At 51.5% G+C, this 16,677-nt stretch overlaps 2 long non-coding RNA genes and 1 pseudogene across 4 annotated transcripts; 1 reads left to right on the top strand and 2 right to left on the bottom strand.

The window, feature by feature from the left end:
- The first annotated feature begins 723 nt into the window (after positions 1–723).
- On the top strand, positions 724–1,483 carry LOC101015135 (annotated as a pseudogene).
- Positions 1,484–1,795: 312 nt separating this feature from the next.
- Positions 1,796–2,393, bottom strand: LOC116272638. 2 transcript variants are annotated; one of them, XR_004181273.1, is made up of 2 exons: positions 2,352–2,393; positions 1,796–1,996 (listed from the first exon to the last, which is right to left on the bottom strand). It is a non-coding gene; the product is annotated as an uncharacterized LOC116272638 (long non-coding RNA). The 2 variants fall into 2 exon arrangements; XR_004181274.1 differs by having other exon boundaries at positions 1,796–1,984.
- An 11,568-nt stretch (positions 2,394–13,961) lies between these two features.
- On the bottom strand, positions 13,962–15,275 carry LOC116272637. 2 transcript variants are annotated; one of them, XR_004181271.1, is made up of 4 exons: positions 14,890–15,275; positions 14,626–14,735; positions 14,199–14,318; positions 13,962–14,102 (listed from the first exon to the last, which is right to left on the bottom strand). It is a non-coding gene; the product is annotated as an uncharacterized LOC116272637 (long non-coding RNA). The 2 variants fall into 2 exon arrangements; XR_004181272.1 differs by having other exon boundaries at positions 14,626–14,665.
- Positions 15,276–16,677: the final 1,402 nt, after the last annotated feature.

Genomic DNA, 16,677 nt, shown 5'->3' with positions numbered 1-16,677 from the left:
GACAGGGTGTCACTCTGTCATGCAGGCTGCAGTGGAGTGGTGGATCTCAGCTCACTGCAGCCTCCACCTCCCACCTTAGCCTCCCAAGTAGCTGGGACCACAGGCGCCACCGCGTTCGGCTAATTTATTTTATTTCGTGTACAGATGGGGTTTTGCCATGTTGCCCAGGGTGGTCTCAAACTTCTAGGCTCAAGCAGTTCACCCACTTCAGCCTCCCAAAGTGCTGTGTCTACAGGCATGAGCCACTGTGCCCAACCTGCAGTGACTTTTTAAAACATGAGTTCAAGCATCTCTTCTTAACTCCTTTAATTGGAGGTATCTCTTCTCTCATTCTCCTCATCTTTGGTGTTCCCCCAGAGTTCACTGTTGACTGGATGAACAACATATATTTCAAAGTCAAGGCTGGGCTGGGTGCAGTGGCTCATGCCTCTAATTGCAGCACCTTGGGAGTCCAAGGCAGGCAGATTGCTTGAATCCAGGAGTTCTACACCAGCCTGACCAACAGGGAGAAATCTTGTCGCTACTAAAAATACAAAAATTAGCTGGGTGTGGTGGTGCATGCCTGTAATCCCAGATACTCAGGAGACTGAGATAGGAGAATCACTGGAATCCAGGAGGTAGAGGGTGCAGTGAGTCAAGATCATGCCATTGCACTCCAGCCTGGGCAACAAGAGTGAAACTCCATCTCAGAAACAAACAAACAAATGAAACAAAATACAAAAACAAGAACACCTTTCTTCTGGAGTAGTCTATGTGCGCCACCTACCTAACCTACTGAACGAAACCCAGATCCTTTCCTATTTCTCCCAGTTACAAGGCACTGTTACAACGTTCAGACTATTCAGAAATAAAAAGCCGGGAAATAGCAAACACTATGCATTTGTGGAGTTTAAGTCTGAGGATTTTGCCGAGATAGTTGCTGAAACAATGAACAACTACCTGTTTGGTGAAAGACTCTTGGAGAGTCATTTTATGTCACCTGAAAAAGTACAGAAAGAACTCTTTCAAGACTGGAATATTCCATTTAAGCAGCCATCATATCCATCAGTGAAATGTATAATCAGAATTGGCACTTACACAAAAGCTATGAATGGAGGAGTGATTTAAAAGGAAAGGATTACTTGGGAAGAAATTAGCTTAAAAAGGAATTGATTATTATTTTCCTTCTTTGATTTTACAGAAAATGGAAGGTATTTCAAAAATGAATCATCAGATGTCTACAAAAGGCCAAGTTTTACATAAGAAGAAAAAGGTTTTAGGTACTCCTGACACTCCTGAGAAGACAGTGGATATCTAGGGCCCCACACCGGTTTGTACATCAACATTTTTAAAAAGATGAAAATCTGAAGTGGCTGAAATGAATGATGATGATGAAAATAATGAAATAGTTTTCAAACAGCCCATATCCTGTGTAAAAGAATAAATACAAGAGACTCAAACACCTACACATTCACAGAAAAGATGAAGAAAAACCAATCAGTGATTTTCAATGTATTATATATAAGATTTCTTCTGAAAAATATTTTTATGAGAAAAATACATAAAATTAGCTGGGCATGGTGGCTCATGCCTGTAGTCCCAGCTACTCGGGAGGCAGAAGTGGATCACCTGAGCCCAGGAAGTTGAAGCTACAGTGAGCCGTGATCACACCACTGCACTCCAGCCAAGTCAAGTCATTACATTTATCTTAACCTATTCTAGGCTGGCTTAAGGGGGATTTGTATTAAGAATACAACAGGCAACCTCATAGACATCTAAGTACAAAACTCAAAATATGACCACACCATGGAAGGCCTACCTGGGCTGGGAGGTGATTTTCCTCTCCTGCATGCCTTCACTCTGGACTTCTGCTCCATGCTTGTGCACTGCTCTGCAGATGAACATTCAGCATGTGCTCCAGGCTCCTCCAGCCTCTGAGGCTTTGGCTTGCCCTGGAAGTACTCCTGGTCCCAGTGTTACTGGACCTTTCCATACAGATGCTCCTCTGCAAAAAAACCTATTGAAAACTCTCTGTGTCATTTCCAATGAGCAGGAGAGAGAATCTGATCTGCCTAGCAGTGAGGGTGGGAGTTCCCTAGTTGTCCCTGGATTTGTAGTGCTGCCCTTTCCAGAGACTCGAGGAGGAGCCAGATATCCAAAAAAAGGGTGTGGGTGGGGCATCAGTAATAGAGTCTATTTCAACAAGAAAGTATAAAGTAGAGGTGGTGGCTCATGTCTATAATCCCAGCACTTTAGGAGGCCGAAGCAGGCAGATCACTTGAGTTCAGGAGTTTGAGACCAGACTGAGTAACATGGCAAAACCCCATCTCTACTAATAATACAAAAAGTTAGCTGGGCATGGTGGCACATACCTGTAGTCCCAGGTACTTAGGAGGCTGAGATGGGAGTATTGCTTGAGCCCAGGAAGTAGAGGCTGCAATGAGCTGAGATCATGATGCCACTGCACTCCATCCTGGGAGAAAGAGAGAGACCCTGTCTCAAAAGCAAACAAACAAACAAACAAAAAGGACAAAGTGGAAGCATCTTTATGCATGACTGAAGTCATGCTTTCCATCTATTTTTTTTTCCATCTTTCCTTTTTTTCTCTCTAAAATACTGTATCTTAAGCTTTTCCCTGTGTTATCAAGTACTCATAAGCAATAGTTGAATGGTTGTATCAGAATCCATTATCTGGACTAATTGTCACTTATTCATCTGCAGTTGCTGGACATACTGCCCTTTCTGCCACACTCAGTCACCCTTCTGAGTGTGTCCAGTTATCTACTAATACACATACTGGTCATTTAGGACATAAAGTTAAGAACAGTCATCATGGTTTCTAACACTTCAAAAAGAATGTATCTTCCTAAAAATAGAATGGCTTGGTGGTTATACTTTTAAAACAAAATAGACAAATCGATGTTGAAATTAATGCTTTGCTTTCTTCTTGTATCTATTTTCACTTCTCTGTCATTTTGATGGATAAAGTTTCATTTGGAAGGATTTTTATTTCAAAACAGAAATAGCATATGACATGAGAATGGGAACACTGAAAGGTTCAACTTTCTAGTTTACTAAGTTTGTCACAAAAGCTACTGACAGTTAATCATTATTGACCTGTATTGAAAGTGAGTTAACATTATGTACAACTTAAGCACTATACTTTCTATCATATATAGAAAAATAGGTGGTGTGTTTGTAAAAGTATTGGGCTAGGAGTCAGGAAGCTTGACTGTTAGTCCCAATTGTGTTTCTTCAACTGAGAACCACTAGGCAATAATTCAGCAGCTATTTCTTAAATACCTAATGAATTTCAGGCGTTGTAGTTGGGCTGGGGATATAGACATAGATACTGCATTCATGATTCTCCAAGGCTCCCTTCCTCACCCGGCTCACAGTGAGCTTTCTTATGCATTGTGTAAATCTGTCTCCTAACAGTCCCCTACTCTGTCTCCAACTTGCTTCCCAGGGCAGTTGTGAGGATCAAATGAGGGAGAACATGTGTGAAAGCAAATTATAAATGATTTTAAACTGTAATAAAAATATGATCCATGGAAAATTATTTAAAGATCCTTAGAATTTTAAATAAACAGTACCTTAGGCCAGGCTCTGTGGCTCACATCTGTAATTCCAGCACTTTGGGAGGCCGAGGCAGGCAGATCACAAGGTCAGGAGATAGAGACCATTCTGGCAAGCATGGTGAAACCCTGTTTCTACTAAAAATACAAAAATTAGCTGAGGGTGGTGGTGCGTGCCCATATTTCCAGCTACTCAGGAGGCTGAAGCAGGAGAATCACTTGAACCAAGGATTCAGAGGTTGCAGTGAGTGAAGATCAAGCCACTGCACTCCAACCTGGTGACTGAGTGAGACTCTGTCTCAAAAAACAACAACAAAAGTACGTTAACCTAAATTCTCTCTGGTTTTGATTTTAAATAGATATGAAAATTTTACAATGGACCACTGAGATGGTTGAAAATCTTGGCTTGATTATTCTCCAAGAAAATGATACAGTGGTTTGTATGATTAATTTTCTAAAATTGCTAGCAAAAGAAATTAAAATCTTTTCTGAGTTGACTGTATAATGGAGAAATGTTTTGTGTGTTCACTAACAGCTTGCTTTTGTTTGATTCCAGCTGCAGCATATCGTGAGTGATGAGATCTGTGTGCAGGTGACTGACCTTTACCTGGCAGAAAATAATAATGGGGCCACCGGAGGCCAGCTGAACACGCAGAACTCAAGGAGTCTCCTGGAATCAACGTATCAGCGGAAAGCTGAGCAGCTAATGTCAGGTGAGAATTGATTTAAGGTGAGATTTGCTCAGGTAGTCAAAGAACTTGCTGGTGACAATGTGAGTTGTTAGGATTCTCTGAACCAGAAGTTAAAGCCGGGGTACTCTGACCCCGTGATTCTACTCCTGGAACTTTTTAGAGTTCCTAATGAGTTCACCAGAGAAATACAAAGTGGAAGTAACTATCTTCCTGGACAATCTACTTTGTTTCTTTCTTCCTTTAACAACAACAACAAAAAAAAACTAGTTATATATGATTTTTACAATTTTGTATTCTTCTTTTTCTCTGAATATTTTTCCTAGTATGCTTTGTAAATATTATTGTTAGAAAAATATTGGCACATGAAATCCATGGTCACGGACGGTCATTATAGAAAATAGGCCTGGCACACATGGCTCACACTTGTAATCCCAGCACTCTGGGAGGCCGAGGTGGGTGAATCACTTAAGACCAGCTTGAGCAACACGGCAAAACCCCATCTCTGCAAAAAATCCAAAAATCCAAAATTAGCCAGGTGTGGTGGCATGTGCCTGCTCAGTGCTGCTTCACTCCAGAAAGGAGACTAGGGAGTGGGAGGATAAACCCAAGTCCTGAGGTCAGGAGGCTACAGTGATCTGATGGTCCACTGCTCCGAAAACCTGGAGGCAGTGAGAGAGCAAGACCCTATATCCAAAAATAAAAAGAAAAAATGCAGATAACCAAAACAAGTCCACTGTAAGAATTCTTTCCATGAAATTACCATTGGTGAGAGCATTTCTAGACTTTTCTATGTTTGGGGTATATATTTTGAAAAGTTTATACTGGACCGTGAGTTTTAACTTTTTTTTGAGACAGTCACGCTCTGTTACAGGCTGGAGTGCAGTGGTGAGATCATGGCTCCTTAAGAAACTCTGCCTCCTGGGTTCTGATAATTCTGCAATCACCTCCAGCCCTAGTGGCTGGGAGATTACAGGCCTGTGCCACTACACGGCTAATTTCTGTGTTTTTTAGTAGGGGCTGTGATCTCTATGTGTCTCTGGGCCATCAGGCTCTTCCCTCTCTAAACCTCAGTGTTCCCCTTCTAGAGAGATAGGCAGGGCCTTCAGACAATACTTGCTCATGTGTTAGAGACCACAGAGAGGAACAGAGACATAGAGTTCCAGCCAAGGAGCTGGACATAGAAGTGAAAACAGTCCAAGATCTGGGGGATGAGAGGGTCCCGTCACCTCCCTGGTGCCCAGGACCTCACTTGATCCCCTCCGGCCGCAGCCAGGTCCTCCCACACCAAGTCAGTCAGAGGCAAAACCTCAGCTCTGCACCCCAGTACAGAGGCTGCAAAACCCATACACTCTCTTGCAGGCCTCCCTACAATCTGGATAGCTTCCACCGCAAGCTCATGCCATCCAAACAGGCTGGTCAGGTTGGGGCTGGTGAGAATCAGTCCCCCAGATACACACAGCCTGGGGCTGCTCTCCCAGGGCCCCTCCAGTCCACAGAGCTGGTCACTCCTACAGTGCTGCCACCCCAGCATTGCAGCCTCCTGGGAGTGTAGTCCAGGGTTGCCCTCCTTCCGGGCTCTGCCTCACGCCCCCTCCTTGCAGCTACTCTCCCTGCTGCTGTGCCCCAGGGCCAGATTGGTTTGTTTTCCTGCCTCCCACAGAACCCCAAGCTTCACCAAAAAATCTTCGCTCCAGAAGCCGGTTCCTTGGACAGACCATGTTCCCTCTTCATGCCTCAACTTTGAGAGGGCCATCCCATAACCCCCTTAGCAGATCATTTGACTCCTGCCATCCTCTTAAAGGGCTTCACATTGGTGCTGGTACCACGGCCACTCCTCCCAGGGTGATTTTCATGTCTCCCACCAGAGGCAGCGACAAAATGTCAAAACTTATAAAGCAGCATCTCAATGGAGGTGTCAACATTTCAGCCGGATCAGCTCTAGGAGTGAGCGATATGGTAATTCCATTAGATGGATCCAGTGCAGGGCAGAATTTTCATAAAGGAGCCAGGTCGACTCTCTTTAAAGGCTCCATGAGCCATAATGTCTCCATCATCACATACTCAAATTATTTGCCTCCCTGTAGCAAAGCAGCCCTAGACAACATGTCAGCAAAATGAAGAAAAACAGCCCGTTCCCGGCTCTTTATGGTGGAAGTTTATATCCTTATGCTTCTCATTGTGTCTGCAAGATGGATTCTGCACCATGTTTTCCAGCAAATTTTAAAACAGCAAAGTCATTCTTAACTCATGGAGTCACACAAAACAGAGCAGCAAAAGTCGTTTTTAGGCCAAAGTAGAAGAGCCTGGTCTTTGAGGATGGAGCGTGCAGGAGGCTTGGGTCGCTTTACCCCAGGGCAGGAGGAGGGAGGAGGCAGGCTGGTGCCACCTCCGTCTCTAGGGAAGGGGTGGGCCTGAGTGCTGTAGGATTGGCAGATCTGCCAGCCCTACCAGGGCCAGCCAGAGGACCAAGCCAGCATGACCTCTAGGCACTTAGAGACAGCCTTTAACCAGAGAATTGAAGTAATTTAGGATGAAATGAGAGAGTCAGAAGACGCCTGGGAAGATGGGGATGACTGGACAAGACTTTGTTAGAGCTATGACCTTCTTCATCTCGTGATCCCCAGCTGACCCTTGTCCCTCAGACCTCTACAAGGCACGGCCAGGAGGTGGAGAGTCCTGGTGGGTCCAGGAGTAGCCTGGTGGCCCAGGGCTCAGGCCTGGGGTCTGGGAGTTGAGGCAGAAATCTGGGAGGCAGAGCCCTGCCTGGCCATAGCCTTCTTAGTCTGCTCTGGGCCTCCTAGCCCCGAACCTGGTATTTTAAAAGTGATTTCCTGGATGTGGAAATTCGCTCGGTGTCCAGGAGCTGGGAGGGGTCCGAGGATGAGCCACAAGAGGAGGAAGATTGAAAGGTCAAGAGTGGGATTAGAAGAAGACTGCTGAGGCAGGCCACCCCAGCCTGACCCCAAGCTAACCACAGTACCAGTCAGCCTCAGGCCAGAGGTGTGTGAGCAACGGGGCCCTAACATGCTCTACAGTGGATCAAACCACTTGAGAGTGTGTAGAGGTCTTCCAGTAGAGTTGGGATGCCCAGGCAAGGTAAGACAGGGCTCCCAGCAGAGACTGAGGTAGCCCTCCAACCCATGCTGCGGTAGGGAACACCAGGATAGGCAAGAGTCTTAACCTAGAAAGCCCCAGCAGCTTCTGTGCCCATCCAGGACACCATTGGGAGGCTTGGTGGTGGTGGAACCCAGGATAGTCTTTGAACCCACGATTGCAAAGTGAAGCCAAGGACAGTCCTGGCACATGGGCTCCCCTACCTGCAGGTAGTGGGCAGGCCCAGTGAGGGGACCCAGGAGGTGAACCACTTGGAGTTACCTGTGGCTTACAGCAGCCAACACCCAGAGACATCAAGAGGTGGTGAAAGGTCATCCCGCATCCCAGGGTTGGCTACTTGTGGCACAGGTTCCTCTGTACTTCTGGAGACACACAGGCCTCTCCTTCCCTGTCATGAAGTGCCCTGCCCCACCCCAGCACCTGAGAGCCAGCCCGTAGATGCATTTTATCCTGGATCATGAGCCCAGCTGCTCCAAAAGCAACTACAATTTCCCAGCTAGAAGAGAGCCAGGGCAGGAGCAGGGTATAGGAGTCCCCTGGAAGATGCTCCCAGGAATGCCTGGGTGCCTAAAGCATTCCCCATTAGGCCCTTCTCAGGAGGGAGGGTTACTTGGCAGCCTGTTCTCTCCAGCCCTCCATCACCACAGGAGCTCTTTACAGAAGTTACAGGAGAAGAGGTGGCTCACTGGCCTTGAGAAAAGCATGGATGCAGCACTGGGAGGCTGAGGCTAAGTGGACTCTGAGGAGACCGTCACTCTGTCTTCCAGCACAGTCTCCTGACCCTCTACAAGCCAAGGCTGTTTCAGGCTTTTGTAAGGAAGAGACAGAGTTCAAACACAGCTGGTGAGATACAGTGGAGAAGGCACTGAAAGGGGCATATACCTGAAGTAGGTAGGGGCTGGGTACCCAGAAAGGAGGCCCTAGGCTAGCAAGCATATCTGCAGGTGACACAGTGGCCACATGAACCCATGAGAGAGGAGTCCGCCTGGAAGTGTGGACCAGCCAGATGGCCACCAAGCTGGATAGCCACCATGAAACCTGCAGGACAGCAGAGAGGGGTTGGGAAGGGACAGAAGAGGACAGCTGAGGGACCCAGAGACTGTGGTTTCCTTCTTCCAGACACATCAGTCTTCCCAAAGTGGTTCTTCCTCAAGGGTGAGGGAGATTCAGACACACCTCTAGTCCTCAAACCATCTCCAGGAAGCCACCACCTCACAGGCCAGCTGCATTATCACAGTGACCCCAGAGAGCACAGATGAATAAACAGAGGAGGAACACATCTCCTGACCCCAGGGCTGGGACTCAGACCGAGTCCAGCTGCGGTCACTGCCCATCGATGGCTCCCCTGCACCTCCCTCAGGACTCAGTTCCTGCTAACAAGTAGACGCAGATGCAGGTGAAATAGGTCCTATTAGTCCCCATCTGGCTGTAGGGGAAGTAGGAAGCAAGGCACAGGTGGCTTGCCCAGAATGGCAATGACAGGGCTGAGACAGCCCCATCTGTCTCAGCCAGCGCATCCCCATGGCGGGAGGCCATGTGATCCAGAGCCTGGGAGGTGGGAATGGTTTAATGTCCCTCCCAGGGGCACAGAGGCATGCAGCCCATGTTTGGGAAGAGTGACAGTGTGAAACAATCCTAGCTGAGCCCAAGGCCTCATGGAGCTCAGGAGTTCCCTAGGGCCAGGAGGGAAATGGGGCCCACCCCAAGCACCTGCTATGGAAGCCTGGGAATCTGCACCTGCAGAAGTCAGGAGAGGGATTCATCCTCGCTGCACCTACAGCAAGGTGGGAACTGAAGGCACAGGTGCGGCCCATGCCAGCCAGCCTCCAGGTGGGCGGGGCTTAGATCTCCTGCTTGGCCTTCCTCTCCTGCCTCCCCAGGGAGGGAAGGGGGCAGCCACCCATCAGGCCTTTTGCCCCAGATAGAGTAGCTGGAAGCTGGGTCCCAGCTTGGGCAGGTGGGCCCTGGGCTATGTCCCAGGGGAGGCTGGCTAGGGCAGTCCTGTCTCTGGTGAGGGGCCTGGTGGACAGGAGATGTGATGTCCCCAAGTGGCTCTGAAGCCTCAGTTGAGATAATCCAAGGGAGGCTGGACAAGACCATCATGCTCAGCCAGGAACCTGGCAGGTGGGGAGCCAGGAGGCAAAGAGTCAGTTTGGGCCCCAGGCCTGGCCCTGGAGGATGGTGGATGGGGGTCATGCAGTGACACGGAATGGATGGCCACAGGCTGGGTGGCCAAGGCTCTCAGCTCCATGCAGACCCTGCAGAACATCCTACCTGAGCCTGGCTCTGCACTCAGCCTTCTGCCCTGGAGCCACAGGTGCCTGGACACTGGCATCAGCCAAGGGATGAGTGGTAGGGGAAAGGCACTGCTGTAGCCACATGTGGGCACCTAAGCATAGGACAGAGGAGTATCTTGCCCAAAGAACCACAGGAGCCAGGAAGCAAGCAGATGTGGCGCCATCAGTAAACCGCCTTGTCATAGGTCCATCAGTTAAGTCAGCACCCTGCCTGACCCACAAGGCTGCAGCTCAGTCTGGTTGAGACTCACAGAGAGATGTTAGTGCTGGGCAGAGGCTAGCAGCCTGCGATGTCCCATGAGAGGCTGTAGGCTGAACAAAGTCTCTGAGAGATTAGTCCGGCTGGAGGCTGTGCCTGGAGGCGGGGAGTGGTGGCAGTACTTGAGATTACTTGGGAGGCCTGGGGACCTTTAACTAGGTAGGGTTCCAGGTCAGGATCGCAGAGAGAAGGTGGCATGTGGCATCCTGCCCGAGGGCCGGAGCTATAAACCTAGAGGCCCGCCTTGTCAGGCCTAAACCATGCCACCCAGATGCCATCCCAGCTAGATGTGAGGCAGGGATGGGAGGCCCCCAGAACCCTCATCCCTCCTGCCCCAAGCTGGTTCCATCCCTCACCAGAAGGAAGGGACTCTTCTGCAGGGCTGGCAGCCAGGTTCTCTATTACCTGGGGAAGAGGCAGTGGGAGAGAGGCTGCGGAGTGGAGTGAAGGAAAGGACTCAAGTCCTCTCTGTCCCTGCCTGACGAAGGTGACCTCAGCAAGCTGCTTTCATTGCCTGCTGGGGCCAGAAGGAGAGTCACAGGAGGGACCAGGTTAAAGAGGCTCCACCCTGGAGCCCAAGGGCTACCTACAGAGAGCCCCCATCCTCCTGAGTTCTGCTCCTGGCTCGCTGCTGGGATAACATGCCTCCCTGCATCAGAGGCTGGCCATGGGAGTGAGGCTGACCTCTCCTTCCAGGCACCACAGTGGGTTTTAGGTCTCATTCTTCATGATCAGGGAGGGTCCTGGGATCCACCCAAGGTGAGGGCAGCTGGCCGGAAACCGGTGCTCCAAAATGAACCCTGCAGGGCACCAGACTAGAAGAATTGTTGGGGAGGCTGGAGTGCAGTGGCTCAGGCCTGTAATCCTCCAGCACTTTGAAAGGCCCCAGGTGGGCGGATCACGAGTCAGGAGATCAAGACCATCCACCAGGTACCATGGGTAGGAAACCCCATCTCTACACCTAAAACTACAAAAAAATTAGCTGGGCATGGTGGCATGCACTAGCCTCTAGCCTTCTCAGGAAGGAAGCTGAGACAAGAATCACGGCAGACCCGGCAGGCGGAGAGGTTGGTGGGAGGCCAGGACCTGAGCTCTGCCTGGCCAAAGCCATTGACCTCTCTAGGCCAGGTAAGCAATCTGTCACTGTCACTGTGTCTCACGCAGGGGATATCATGGCCCACCTCTGGAATTCAGAGTAGATAAGCCAGAAGTGGCCAACCAGAGTTCCCCAGCAGGGGACCGAGAGACCAAAGGATGCGGGAGTGGGACTGTCACGGAGTCCAGGTTGGATGAGGGGCTCTGTAGGCTAGGGCAACCCGAGGCCTGCCTTTCAGGTTACAGGCATCTGGGTCTAGTCTAAGACCCTCATATGCCATCCAGGACTGCCAGCCCTAGGACAAGAGATTCCTCCCAGGCTGGTAGCAGTCAGTCCCTTATACTCCCCTTTACAAAGAAGTTCTGAGCCAAGGGGGCCTATGGGTAGGGGAAAGACTCATCAGGACAAGGTTCTCAAGAGGCAGAATTAATAGGTTTTAAGCTTGGCCTTAGGGCGCAGAGGAGGTGGTGACAGGACCCAGCTCCACCCAAAGCCACCAGAGCATGGGAGGGACACAGGTGTAGTGGTGAGATATTCTGGGAAGTCAGCAGGCAGCCTCTGCTCACCAATGAGAGACCCGTCGGTCAGGTCCACACACCAGGAGGCTAGGTATCCCACACGCTGGGTGCACTTTGTTTCTTGTTTTAGAGACAGAGTCTTGCTCTGTTGCTTGCCCAGGCTGGAGGCAGTGGGTGCAATCATAGCTCATGCAGCCTTGACCTCCTGGAGTTCATCACGATCTTCCCACCTCAGCCTCCTGAGTAGCTGGGACCACAGTATGCCACCATGCCTAGTTTTATTTTTGCAGAGACAGGGCCTCCTTTATATTTGCCCAGGCTGGTCTCAAGGCTTTCTCACCTCAGGCTCCCAAAACACTGGGATCACAGGGACAAGCAACCACTCCTGGCCATGCTGGTGCATTTGCTGCCATGGTGCACAGGAGAGTATGAGCTCAGGGGTGGGGAGTCTGCTTCTGGGTCCTCTACCCAGGCCTGCAGACCAGCCCTGGGCTGCAGGAACAGGTGGAAAGGCAGCAAGCAGAGTGGGCTAATGATGATGGAGACACAGGCTGGGACTAGGAGAGTGGGGCTCAGCTGGCCTAGTGGCCCAAGTACCCCAGCCCCTTAGAGCCAAGAGATGACTTCCTAGGAAGCCAGGCATGGAGGCCAGCATGCACCTCAGACTGAGGACAGAGAGGAGGACTCACAGTAGGAGGAGAGGGGTAGGGCCTCTGGCGTGGTTGGATGCTTGTCCCATCCACATCTCGTATTTGAAATGGTCAGTCCCCAAAGGCTGGAGGTGGGGCCTGCAGTGTAAGATGTTTGGAGTCCTTAGTGAGGACCCTCTTAAGATAGATTAAGTACCCTCCCCATGGTAATGAGTGGGATTTTCTTCTTTTCTTTTCTTTTCTGAGACAGAGTTGGCTCTGGCCCAGGCTGGAGTGCAGTGGAGTGCAAACTCAGCTCATGCACCCTCCATCCTCCCAGGTTCAAGTGATTCAATGAGTGAGTTTTATCAGTTCCTGGAAGCTGAATTTATTTAAAAACCTGATACCTCTCTTTTCTTCCCTCTTTCCACCATCACGACAGGCCTGCTCCTCTTTTACCTCCCACCAAGAATGCAAGCTTCCTGGGATTCAGCTGCATGAAGTCACCACACCCGTCATCCCAGACCTCAGTCAGTACCTCCTTCCCCCTCTACTGTGCAGTCCTCTCCCTCTGTCCATCCACCTCCTCCACATGCCTGATGATCTAGGCCTGCCTCCCTCCTCATGGAGCCCTCCAAGATCTCCTAGCCCCCAGATCTCTGGTCCTTAGGCCCCAGATTCTGCCTTCTCAAGAGTCTGGGAGACAAGGGCCCCACCTGGTGTAGCCTTACAAGCTCACTGCTCTAGAGCACTCCTGGCCCCAAAGCCTCCCAGCCCAGCTAGAGCATCTTCATCTCAGCTATACGTGGCTCTCCTCATCCTAGGCCTCCTGCTCAAATCAGAGTTTCCCTTGTCCTGGTGAGTGTCATGGCTGGAAGCCGGGCTGCTTCCTGAGGGCAGAGGCCAGCAGCGACACTTTGGAGGCCTTTGAGCCAAGCTGGGGCAGAAACGGAGTCCCTTACCCCCTAGTTCCCCATCCAAGCCCCAGCACCTCCTCATCCCTCCCAGCTGGGGCTAACAGGAGTTTAAGGCCAGGGGTGTGGGCCTGATCCCGAGTGTCCCATGCCCTGCTTATCAAGGTGCTAAAGCTTGAGGGCATGCAGCAGGTGCTAGCGTTCCCAGGAACTCCAGAGCCCAGAGAGGAGCCAGGCACCAGGCCGAGAAGTCCGCACAGCCAGGGGAAAAGCTGCCCTCCTGGACCCCCAGCCAGCCCTGGACTTACCAGAGGCTGGGAAGAGGCCAGGTGGGGGTAAATGGTGTCAGCCCATGCAGGGGTGCCTCCCATTCCCAGATTGCATAAAGTGCAAGGAACCCACCCATTCCAAGTCCATGCTCACTTGGGCCTCCAAGTGCTTGGCACTCATGCAGCCTCCGCCTCCATGCCACAGGTATAAGTCCCTCATTTACAGGCGGAAATGGTGGTCAAAGCCTCCCAGCACACATAAGCTAGACCACACAGGAGTCTTGGGATTGCAGCTAGAGGAGTCCCACAGTCTCTGCCCTTCTGCCACTCATGCTCCCAGGGACCCAGCTTCCGAGAGGGAGGGGCAAAGTGAGCTAGGTGCTCGCACATGAGGCCTGAGGGGACTAGGGAAGATCAGCCAGGAGGAGCAAGGTCTGATCCCACTGTAGAGTACAAATCCACAGCCCGCTTTGGGGAGTCAGGAGAGCCAGGGCCAGGTCCCAGCTCGGCAGCTGCTTGGTATGTGACCATGGTTAGTCATCTCCCTGGACACTCATGCACTTTGTGTGCTGTGTGCGCCTTCTAGAAGGAGCCTGGACCCTGGCTGGCCTCATACTTGCTGCGTAGGCTGCAGATCCACAAGTGCTTCTGCAAGGGGCTTTGCTTCTCCTCATAACAGCGGCACAGGCTGGCCGCGTGCTCTGGGGATAGAATGGAGCAGCTCTGGAGGTAGCAGGTGGGGGCTGGGCTTGGGTTCCTGGCCCAGACAAGGCAAAGTACATCTCAGGGTCACAGGACCTTGGCAGCAGCCCTTGGCCCCCAGGCTGCCCAGGTGCCCACCCACAGCCCATACCTTTGGGTGGCCCCAGCTGCTGCAGTTCACTGGCCAAGGATTCGCCATCGACACTGTGCTTGGCCACACTGGAGAGGATGAAACTCAGCACTGCTACTGTGTCCTTCATATCGCTTGACTCTGATGCACCCGTGAGTGGGACAAGGGGTGTCACTGTGGCCCCAGCCACCTCCCAGTTGCCCTAGTAACTTCAGCTCAAAGCTCCCAGGCCTCCTGAAGCCACAGGCACTGCTCCTGCTCCACCAGGAGCTGGCAGAGGACAGGAAGGTGGGACTGTCAATGTCTTTCTTTCCCTCATGCTCCTCCACTAGGGACGGTAAGTTAAGGATGCTGCAGGGAGGGGTGGATACAGAGGGCCCCTCTGTGCCAGGCACCAGGCTGAAGTCCCAGGGTAGCTTGGGGCCTATGGACTCAGCAGGGTACTCACCAAACTTGACATCAGCTGTGAGCTTCAGGATCTTCTCATACTATGGGGAAAGGAGACCTTCAGAGGGTGCCAGTACCCTATTCACCAGCCCCTCACCCTTAGCCTGGATCCTGCAATAAGAACAGACAGGCTGGAAAGAAGTATGGGAGGTGCCCAGAGAGGTTGCGAGGCTGGATCACCCATCTCCCCAGGCCTAGTGCAGAGCTTCAGGGCACTGGGGGTCATAAGGTCATGGGACAATGGGGTGCTGGGTCTTGTACTCACATCATTCCCCTATCCCAGCAGCTCTTTAGTACCTGGCTGCAGAGCAGCTGCAACTTCACAGAGGACTGGAAGGGAAGTCCTTACATCAGCCAGGCTGGCAAACCTCACCCCTCCTTCCTGGGGACTGGCTCAGAGCAGGCTGGCTGCTGATCAAGGTCACAAAGCATGGTAGCACAGGCTGAGACCACTGAGGTCCCAGCCCCAGAGAAACATCATCTACACCCACAATCCCCAGCCCCAGCACCCCTCCTCCACCCAGACTAGACTCTGTGCACTCAACCATCTTGGCCAGCGTGCCAATCTCTGCCAGGACCCACTTGGGACAGTCCAGATGACCACAGAACTGAAACCTCTGCAAGGGAGGGGGGCAGGTAATCAGGCTGGAGGGGCTGGCTGGGGAGTGTGGCTCCAGGATCCATGTCTCTCCCACTTCTGTCCATGGGACCCTTGGTCCCCATCACGGATGGACACCCTCTGGCCACTTATTCTCCCTCCACCAGGCTGTGGTGAACTCTCCCCACAGCCCACCCCTGCCACCAAGCCCTGCTCTGAGGGTCTACTCCAGGCATTCGTCCTGCTCCAGCAAACATCAATCAAAGCGCCTTCTCTGTGCTAGCTCCCACTCCTAAAGGCTGGGGTAGCCAGGGATAAAACAAAGTCCACAGGCCCCTCCCACAGAGATGGGAGTGATCTCTCTCCCCTCTTCCCCATACCCACACAACTCCAGCCACTCCGGCTTCCCTGCTGCTGCTCGGGGACACTAGCCTTGCTCCCGCCGCCATGCCTGCTGCATTCTCTGTGTGGCTTGCTATCCTTTATTTCATTCCACTCTCGGCTCAAGTGACCCCTCATCAGACCAGCCCCCCCCCCCTTTTTTTTTTTTAAAGATGGAGTCTCGCTCTGTTTCCCAGGCTGGAGTGCAATGGTACAATCTTGACTCACTGTAACATCCGTCTCCCAGGTTCAAGCAATTCTGCCTCAGCCTCCCGAGTAGCTGGGACTATAGGCATGCACCATCTCACCCGGCTTTTTTGTATTTTTAGTACAGACAGGGTTTCACCACATTGGCCATGCTGATTTTGAACTCCTGACCTCAGGTCGTCCACACACCTCAGCCTCCCAAAGTGCTGGGATTACAGGCTTGAGCCACTGCACCCTGCCAGGCTGGCCCTTCTTGATCATACTTCCTAAAGTAGCCCCTCACACAAGGAAATTGTTGGGGCGGGTGGATATGTTCATTATCTTGACTGTGGTGATCCAAGAGCCAGGAAGATTTGATCTTTACTTATGCAACCTCATCTTTCCCTAACCTCCAGATGATACTCTCCCAGCTATGGGAAATGCATTCATTCCTGGGGAGCCATGCTCTCTCTAACCTGGTCTCTGCACATGCTGTTCCCTGTCTGAAGACACACGCCTCCCACCCTTGCCTCCCAACCCCTGGTACACAAACTCTACTTCAGCCAGCCAGCTCCTGCCATCGGCCTTTAAGGTTGATGGCATCCTCAGGGAGCCCCCTTAGCACTACACACACCGCGCGGTTAGGTCTCCGCCCCTGGAGCCTTAACTATGACTGCCAATTTAAGCCTCCGATTTCTCCTTCCCTTGGCAGCTCAAGTCCTCCCAGTGCCTAGCACACTTCGTGGTATGGACTAGTGCTTAGAATGCACGGATGGATGGATTGGATGGATGGATGGATGGATGGATGGATGGATGGATGGATGGATTGGATGGATGGATTGATTAGATTGATGGACAGGTAAGTCTCAACCCCAAACTACTACTTTC

Source organism: Papio anubis, unplaced genomic scaffold (genome assembly GCF_008728515.1).
Source record: "Papio anubis isolate 15944 unplaced genomic scaffold, Panubis1.0 scaffold1440, whole genome shotgun sequence".
Classification (NCBI taxonomy): Eukaryota; Metazoa; Chordata; class Mammalia; order Primates; family Cercopithecidae; genus Papio; species Papio anubis.
Note: the sequence above shows the minus strand (reverse complement) of the source record. Positions and strands in the feature narration are given on the sequence as shown.